Source organism: Chrysochloris asiatica, unplaced genomic scaffold, assembly GCF_000296735.1.
Source record: "Chrysochloris asiatica unplaced genomic scaffold, ChrAsi1.0 scaffold00114, whole genome shotgun sequence".
Lineage (NCBI taxonomy): Eukaryota > Metazoa > Chordata > Mammalia > Afrosoricida > Chrysochloridae > Chrysochloris > Chrysochloris asiatica.
Genome location: NW_006408632.1, coordinates 6,225,827 through 6,236,031, shown reverse-complemented (window position 1 = coordinate 6,236,031; position 10,205 = coordinate 6,225,827).

Sequence of the window (10,205 nt, the reverse complement as noted above, 5' to 3'; positions counted from 1 at the left end):
GAAGTTTTCTGTCAATGTATGATTGTAGCCGTTTCTGTATTACCTTTAGCAAAACTTTACTCGCTTGAGATATCAAAGAGATTGTCTGATGATTACCAGAATACCAGAGTTCCATAGTTAGTGATAAAATGATCTTGTTCTTAAAATCAGTGTATGAATGTAGCTCAAAGTGAAAAAGTAGAATATTGCTACAATAATGGAATACTTGTTCATTCTTCCTAATACATGTACTGTTGTAAATAATATAAAACATCTAGCTTTTAAAAATGAATTGGGACACTGGCAGTCAGCATGGCAAAATGATTGGTGCTTCTGAGTAAGTCTGTATCACTGAATTTTAACCACCAGATGGGAACAGCTCACTTAATTGCTTATCTAGGAAACATGCAACTAGTGTTTTTATATTGCAGACAGGAATCATTATTGCCTAAATTCTACTGGAGTCCTTGGGGGGTACAAATATTTAGCTCACTTGGCTGCTATCTGGAAAGTTCAATGTTCAAGTCCACTTAGAAGTACTTCCAAAGAAAGGCCTGGTGATCTATTTTCAAAAATAATCAACCATTATCCTAAGGAGCACAGTTCTACTCTGACACATAGAGATCACAATGAGTTGGAATTAGCTCTACAGAAATTGGTAACTGGTACTCTACAGGTTCCCTGAATAACATATATTTTCCTTTTTTTTTTTTTACAGAAAAGAGATTGAATGGTCAAATCAATATGTTTTGGAAAAATTAAGTGGACCATTAGTTTTTGTTCTAGCCTTGAAGACATTAATGAGGGATCAAAGATTCTGAACCAAGTGGAGAAAATGAGTAGCCCTTGCTTATGTAAGGATTTAAGCAATACAAGGTGCTTGTGCCTCATACAGAGGTGCTACCTCTATCTTTTTGTTTTCATGCTGCCTTTTCTTATATGTTACATATCTATCAGCCTAGATAGCCCCAGTCTGTCTTTTTACTAATAGTACATTGAATTAAAAAGAGATGCAACAAAGCAACTTAGGTTCAGTTGTTATTAATAATATACCACTTGTTTTACTTTTGCCAAATAATATTTACTTTAGAATAATTTTGGATTATTCTGTTTGGAAAACACAAAGCCCCACCTTGTATGATATTTGTCAGACAAAATTCATCTCCAATAGCAATGGTTTCAAATATGATAATCATTTTTTTTTCTCTTTTAAGAAAAAATAAGCCCAGTGTTATGCCCCTCTTGGGGGGGAAAAAGTGATGTAAAACAGATTTCTTTTTGTATTTCAATAAAAAACAGATAGGTACCTCCAACAGAAACTGGGATGTTTAGCTATTTACATATGCTAGAGACTAAGTAAGTATAAATAAATGCCATTCTATTTTTTATGAAGTTATTACTAACACAGTTGGGGCTATGCTAGTTTTGGTTGTCTGAGTGATAGTTTTTCTATCTGAATCATCAAAAAGTCACCTGACAATGCCAAAGTTAAAGATTCTATGTATAAAAATGTATGTCCTCTAATAACATGGGTGGAAATTTCCCACAATCTGAAAGCTCAAGTTTAGAATTAGCAAAAACTAACTTAGAATTTCAGAACTAGATGCTGTCATTTGTCTTGGTAATAACATTTTGCAAACTTAAGTTACAATGACAAACACTGCAGGGAGCTCCTGGAAGCATAATGGCAGAGCACCTGCATCACCACCGGCAGCCGGCCAGTGGCAACAGAGGTGGAGGGGTGACAGCAGCCTGCAGGCACACACTTGTCCAGCCACCCATGAGACAGCCTCTGAGGACTTCCCGAAATACTTCACAGAGGAATTTTGCCAGATGCTGGGGCCTGCATGATCAGGTTTTGGTTTGGCTATGTTTGGGAGGGTGGGGGCATGTCCAGACAACAAAATTAGATATAAATTCTAATACAACCTAATTTATATCCACAGGGTGCTGAGCACTGGAGCAGGAAAATGAAACTTACAACATCTTCCCAGGGCTGAAGGACTCCAATTTGCAAAGAGGGTCACTCCATGGTGGAAGATCAGGAAAAGAAAAAGACATGTGAATGCTCAGGTTCTCAGACAAGAGAATGATAAGAAGTGAGAAAAGGAGGCCACAAGTGACTGCCCACACCCTAGGCCAGATTCTCCACACATTTTGGAACTGCAAATGCTTTTGCTTCCATTGAAATTATGAGATCTTTTTAAATATATACATTTAGAAACATGATCTTGTATTAATGTCAGGCAGGAGGACAGTAACTAAAACAAACAATGCATGACTGAGAATGATTTTAAATTTATATATATATATGAAATCAATCTATAATATCCAACAAGAAGAAAATGTTGGGAGAAGAAGAAAAGGAAAACAAAACAAAAGCCCCAAACCCACAGAAACATTGATCTTAGAAAAATCCTAGAATTATTCATGTCCTGCATTCCAACCTTTTTTTTTTTTCCTGATTACCACACAACACAGTGGACTAACATCCACACTGCTTTTCAATCCAGGGAAACAAGCTCCTTGAGGAGTAACGCTATGCATCATGCCATCTCAACACTGAGCACACTGTCTTTGCACTTCAGAGAGACGGCATACCAATTTATGGAAGCAAAGGAAAATGGCCCTAGCCCACTTGTTTTCAAGTTGGTTTTATCTCTCCGTCCTAAATTTTCACTGCAAAATATTTTCTATAACATCTTTGTTCCTCACAATCTGCCAACTTTCTTTTCTGTTACACATACTCAAAGACTCCAGATTATTCTTTTGCCACTTTTGTTGGCCCCCCTCCTCCAGATTCATTAGGTTTAAATTAAGAATGTTCTCATGGGAAACTGTCCTCATCTTCCAGTCTTTTATTGCTGTTCCTGTTCATCTTCAACTTAATCACTCATTAGTTCTTCGGTTTCTATGCATTACAATGAAATAACTCAGTTGCTTCATGTACACACTAAACTTATGCATACATGTACATATATGCACACATGCATATGTTTTTAAATTAGAATCACATCAAATTTAAACTTACAGAGTTTTTTAATGAAAAAATTCCAAATGAACATAATTCATTCTGATTCCAAAAAATGGAGAAAATTATTTAAATAGGAAGCATCTATACTCTCCAGGGTCTAAAATACTATGATAATCATTTTCATAACTCAAATGAATACATAATTAATAGACATCAACAGGGAAGATTTACAGTTCACTAAACGCAACCCAAAAAATCAGAAGCAATCAGTATAGGAAAATGTACCCTCTTATAGCTGAGGTAAATTAATTTTGCTACTGAAATGTCATTATGTTGTCATATTTCTGCTCTGATCACTTATTCAAACATATCCATTTTTCCTTTCTAATGTTTCATTGCTAAGATAATTGAACTTTGCAGTTTTTATCATAGTCTTATATTACTTAAAAATCTCTGTGTGCATTATTACATGGAAAGGGCAAAGGCAGAGATAGGACTTACTTAGCTCTTTTGGTTTATGATTGCATTGAAGCTAACAATTGATTATAGCTTGATAACCTCTCTTTTACTCCTCATTACCCTATTCATTTTATACCTGTGTTTCCAGCTATTTGGCTATCTTTATTTAGGAAACACAAAAAAGAAAAAAGCCCAAGAAGAAATTCTAAAAGAATGCATTTTTGTTTTGATGTTTCTATTTAACTCAGGTTTGAAAATGCTGAAGTGTCTAAGGTATGCTAAATATTCATTAGGCAGTTTAGGTTTTACTAAGTTCTAAATGAAAATGACCAAGCAAAATCAAATTGAAATTTCATGGAGCACTTTTCAAGTATGGTTCTAAAATGTACATTAAACAAAATGCATTCATTTGAATGCAAGTCTCTCTCTTTTGCTAGAACACATACACACCCTAGGGTCTATTATACTTTCAGTTCAATGCCTCCAAAATGTGTGTGGTGTGGATCAAATAAATAGTTCAACAGCTTTCATAAGCAAACAATCTTATGGTCTGGTATATCTAGAAACCTCTTGTGCTATTTCTTTATATTTCCCTACTTACAAAGGTTAATGCAAATTTCATTTGAATTCAAGCAAAATATTACTTATTTTTTACATAGATAAACCTGCTCAGAAAAAGTCCTTCAGAATTTAGCCATGTGAATCCAACAACCCTTTATGGACTTGTAGAAGCATAGCAAAATGGACTCACTTTTAGAAATCAGACTTGCCACTCACCAGTCCTAGAATCATAGTATTTAGAGAAGGAGGGAATTTAGGAATCATGTACCTCAGCCTCTTTTAAAAACCCCCAAATTAGCATACATTCAAAATAGACTGTTTAGTCATTTTAAAATGCACTTCTTTACTTTGGGTAATATTCCTTGCCTTGAGATCTATTTTATTTGTTATTAATGGAGCCATACCAGCTTTCTTATGCTTGTATCTTTTCCATCCTTTTGGTTTTTAATATAGGTCTTAACTAAAATTGTTATACTAAAAAATGAATAAATTGTAGACAACTTATAGATGAGATGAATTCTGCTTTTTTATCCAATCTGCAAGCTTCTGCCTTTTCATTGGAATATTATTGTTATTGTTAGGTGCTGTTGACTAGGCTCGAACAGAATAATGTATCGCTCAGTTCTGCATCGCATTCCTGTTTGACTCAATTGTGGCTGCCACTGTGGCAATCCATCTCCTCCACCACAAGGGTGTCCATCTTTTCTGATGACCTTCTACCTCCACAAGAAGGATATCCATCTCCAGGAACTGGTCCCTTCTGACAATAGGTCCAAAACAAGCAAGAAGATGTCTCACTATCTTTACTTCTAAGGAATATTCTGGCTGTATCTCCTCCAGGTCTGTTTTCCAGTTTTCACATGTATATGAGGTAACTGAATATATCATGACTTGGGTCAGGAACACGTTTGCCATTAAAGAGACACCTTTGCTTTTTTTAACACTTTGTTGTTGTTGGAAAGTGTTATCAAGTCAGGTCCAACTCATAGAGACCCTTTACAGAAGTTCCAAGGAGTGGCTGGTGAGCTTGAACTGCTAACCTTGTGGTTCAAACCAACCTTGCAATCTAGTGCTTTATCCCACAGCACCACACCAGGACTCCTTTTAACACTGTAAAGAGGTCTTTTGCAGCAAATGTGCCCAATATGATACACCATCTGATTTCTTCATTGCTGCTTCCAAGAGCACTGATTACTGACCCAAGAATGACAAAATTTTGGTAATTTCCATTTCTTCATTATTTATCATTATGCTGTTTATTGGTTCAGCTGTAAGAGTTTATGTTTTCTTTATGTTGAGCTGTGTAATCCATGCTGAAGGCTGTACTCTTGTCCCTTCATCAGTAAGTACTTCAGTCGTCTTCATTTTTAGCAAGCAAGGTTGTGCCATCTACATATGTCATTAATGAGCTTTCCTCCAAACTTGATGTCACATTCTTCATATAGCTCAGCTTGTCAGATTATTTGTTCAGCACATACACTGAATAAGTAAGGTAAAAGAATATAATCCTGCCATACACCTTTTCTAGTTATAAAAGAATGCAATATCCCCTTGTTTTGTTTGGAAGACTGTCTCTTGATTCGTGTATGGTTTCCAAGGATGTAAATCTTTATGGAAGCAGGTTGCCTCATCTTTCCCTGTGGAGTGGTTGGTGGGTTTAAATCTCTGACCTTGCAATTAGCGGCCTGATTCTTACCCCCACGGAACTACCAGGGATCCTTAAAATACATGTGCTGTTGTTAAATGCCTTGGAGTCAGTTCCAACTTACAGCAACCCTGTACAGGGTTTCTGAAGAGCAGCTGGTGAGGTTGTAGTGTTTATCCTACAGAGTGACACCAGGATTCCAAAATACATATAGAAGTAATTAAAAAAGGATACACAGAGGGCTATAAGGACACTTATTGACATTTAGTCGGAATTATCTCTGTAAGGGGCAGCAATTGAGGGGCTGGCAAGAGCATTGTTTCAGGTTTTGACTTATACTGATATGTGGTAAGTTCATTTGTAAGAATCTAGGTAATGCAAATGGTTTCCATTGGACATAAAGGATAGTGGTTTGAACCCACCCAGTATCTTTGTGGACGAAAAACTAAAAGCAAACCCATAGCGACTCTATAGGACAGAGTAGAATTGCTCCTTAGGGTTTGCAAGACAGTAAATCTGTGGAGGAAGACAGACAGCCTTACCTTTCTCCCATGGAATGATTGTTGCTTTCAAACCACTGACCTTTGGATTAGTTGCCCAGCACTTAACTCATTGAGCCACCAGGACTGTTTGAACTCAATGAGGTGTTTTGGAATTTCCATTCTTCACAGTGCTACTCATAATTTGTTATAATACACATAGACATGTTTTTCAATAGGCAATAAAAAACAGGTAAGCTCTGGTACCTTTTGCTTTTGACCAAGATCCATCCAATGTCAACAACGATATTCCTTATTCCATGTCTTCTTCTGAATCTAGCTTGAATTTCCATGTTGATATATGGCTGCAGCCGCTTTTTAGTTATCTTCAGCAAAATTTTACTTGCATGTGCCAAAAGAGTTGGAGTTTATGATATTGTCCAATGAGATCTACATTCTGTTGGATCACTTATCTTTGGAATGAACAGAAATATGGATATCTTCCAATTTATTGTCCAGCTAGGTGGCTCTGTTTTTCTAATCATTTCCAGCATTGCATTTGTAGAAGCATCTCAGTTGTTAGTCCATGAATTCCTGGAGCCTTATGTTTGGATTTCTTCCTTCAGTACCTGCAGTTCTTGATCATATACTACCTCCTGAAATGGTTGTACAATTACTAATTCTGTTTTTACAGTTGGGTGGTAGAGATGCAGCGTTGGTTCATATAAATTTAATATGATTATTTTGGCTTTATATTTGTATTGTTGGTTCATATAAATTTAATATGATTATTTGGCTTTGTATTTATCTCTTTTTTAGCAAAAAACTGCTGCCTATCGTTTTCACCTTCTTTTGGATTAATAAAAGGTTTTTAAAGAATAGATCTTTTATTCTAAATTAGTTTTATATTTAGAGGAAATTTGTGATGACAGTTTACCCAGTTCCCTTTATTATTAACATCTAAAATTACTATAGTACATCTGTGGTAGCTAATGAACCGATTTTGATACATTATTATTAACTAAAATCCATACTTCATTTAGATTTCTTTAGTTTTACCCAATGTCCTTTTTCTGTTCCAGAATCTCACCTAAAATATCACGTTACATTTAGTTATCATCTCTCCTTGGTTAAGACAGTCTCTTACACTTTTCTTGTTTTGAATGAGCTTGGGAATTTTGATATTATTGCTCCAGCATCTTGTAAAATGTTCCTCTATTAGCATTTGTCAAATATTTTACTCATTATTACACTGAGATTATATATTCTTGGGACTTAGACTACAGAGGAAGGTGTCATTTTCATCGAACCGTATTCAGGGTATTTACTGTCAACATGACTTGTCACTGATGATGTTGACTGGATCACCTGGGTGAGACAGTGTTTGTCAGGTTTCACCACTTGAGAGTTATTCTTGTTTGTTCTCCTTTTCATACTGTACTCTGCAGAAGGAAGTCACTATGTTCATGACATTAAGGAGTGTGGAGTGATACTCCACCTCTATGAATAGCTACGTAAATTATTTGTAATCCTTCATAGAACATTGGTTTGTTTTCTTCCAGTTATTTATTCAACAATTTGTTTAGATTAGTAAGAACTCATTGATATTTATTTTCTACTTTGAGTTATAATCCAACACCATCTTATTTATTTTATTGCTTAAATAGCTCCAGCTCTGGCAATGAGAAGGCTCTTTTCATTGGTTCCTGGATCCCTTTTATATACTGCCATCATTGTGTTTGGGGGGGTGGGGGGCGGGCGGGGGGTTGCTTTACTTTCTGGCACCACAGATGCTTCAGGATTGGCTTGTATAAATCCCTCTTTACTTCAAGAATCAAATATTTCTTCAAGAAACACTGATCCTTTTTACTATAGAATAGTGTTAGAAATCAAGACTCGAGTGTTAGATATACATGTTGTTACTGGGGTATTATTCTTCAAGTCGCTGTCAGCTGCAAGAACAAGGAAATATGTGTGTATATTAACCAGTATGCATATATACACACACATACTTAAAACATGTTTCCATATAATCATCTATAAATCATCATGTTGGCTATATTAAGCTAAAATGAGTTCATACTGATGTCTCCAGTTCTAATCCATTACCACATGGATCATTCTAACTTCTCCTTGCTTATGTGCAACCTCTCTCTCCAACAGTGAGAAACCTGAAGGCTACAATTGAACTTCTATTATAGTTCAATTCTAGTACAAATGAATAGAAATATTTGAATTGTTTACCCATATCCTATGGGAAACAACTTTACCAATGAAATTATGCAGCTTATGGAGTTTCTTTTAGCTTTAATTGTACACTTACTTCCAAAGTAATATAGTCAGCAACTTTTTCACATACATCCTGTAGGGAAGCTATTTCAAACATTTACAATTCAGTTAAATTTGTTTTACCCCATTCTTCCATCCTAAGTGAGTTTTCTTTTTTATTAACTTGCATATTTCAAGTTTCACTACTCATGTTGTAAAGTTATATGTGTTTTGGTAATACATAATGTTATATATTTGCCATCAAAATTTCACACAAAGCAGTTTCACCATCCTAAAAGAAATGCCATATGTTCTTCCTATTCCACCCTTGTCTCTTCCTAGAACATTTGAAACCACTGATCCCTTTAATATTTTTATAGTCTTGCCTTTTCCAGAATGTATTTAGTAGGAATCATACAGAACATAGCCCTTACAGATTGACTTCTTTCATGTAGCAATATGCATTTATAAGTAAGTCATGCATGTGTTTTTGTGACTTGATAATTTTTAAAAATTTTATTGTGATAAAATATATATGATGTAGGGTAAGCATGTGACTGCTAGTCACAAGGTTGGCAGTTCAAACTCACCAGCTGCTATGTAGGGTAAAGATGAAGCTTTCTGCTCCCATGAAGATTTATGGCCTCAGAAACAGACTCTGGCACTTACAACAACAGTAACAACAGTCACTTAAATGGTTCTAAGTGTACAATTCAGCGGCATTACTTATATTCACAATGGTGTACAACCATCAGCACTATCCACTTCCAAATGTTTTCATTACCGCAAACAGAAAATCTGTACCCATTAAGCAATCAACTCCTCAGCCTCTCTTTTCCCCAGCTCCTAGCAACCGCAAAAAACTTTATGTCTGTATGAATTTGATATAAATGAAATCATACAAAATTTGTCCCTTTGGCTTATTTCACTTAGCATAATGTTTTCAAAGTCCATCCATACTATAGCATGTATCAGAACTTCATTCCTTTTTATAACTGAGTAATATTCTATTGTATTTATATACCACATTCTGTTTACGCATTCACCCACTGATGAACACTTGAATTGTTTGCGTCTTTTGGTTATCGTGATTAATGGTATACTGGTGAATACTGGTGTAAAAATATATGTTTGAGAAACCAATTTCATTTTTGCGGGAGGTATACACCTAGAAGTAGAATGGTGTGGTGTTTTAGGATCAGCACTAGACTGTGAACCACAAGGTCAGCTGTTCAAATCCACCAGCTGCTCCTTGGAAACCCTATACAGGTTCTTTATAAGTCAGACCTTACGCGATGGCACCTAACAACAACAATGTGCATGCCAAAGCTGAACAATGAAAAGGGAAGAATGAAGAGTAATTGATGCATTTGAATTTTAGTGTTAGTAAAGTGTATTGAATATGCTTGAACTGCCATGTTCTTGTTTTTGCTGTTATTAAGTGCGGTTGAGTTGGTTCCCACCCATAGTGACTTATAGGACTGCCTTAAGAACCAACAACTATGTCTTGGAAGAACAGCCAGAAGCAAGGATGGTGAAACTTCATCTTTCATACTCTGGACATGCTATCAGGACGAACCAGTCCCTAAGAAGGACATCATGCTTGCTAAAGTAGAGCATCAGGGTAAAGGAGGAAAACCCTCAATGAGATGGTAACAACAGTGATCTCAAATATGACAACAACAATGAGGATGGTGCAACACCAAGTAATATTGTGTTCTGTTGTACATAGGGTCTCTGTGATTCAGAACCAACTGACTGGATCTGTCAACAAATGACATGATGATGATCATATTTTTATGTGCTTATTGGTCATTTGTAAGTCTCCTTTGGTGCAATG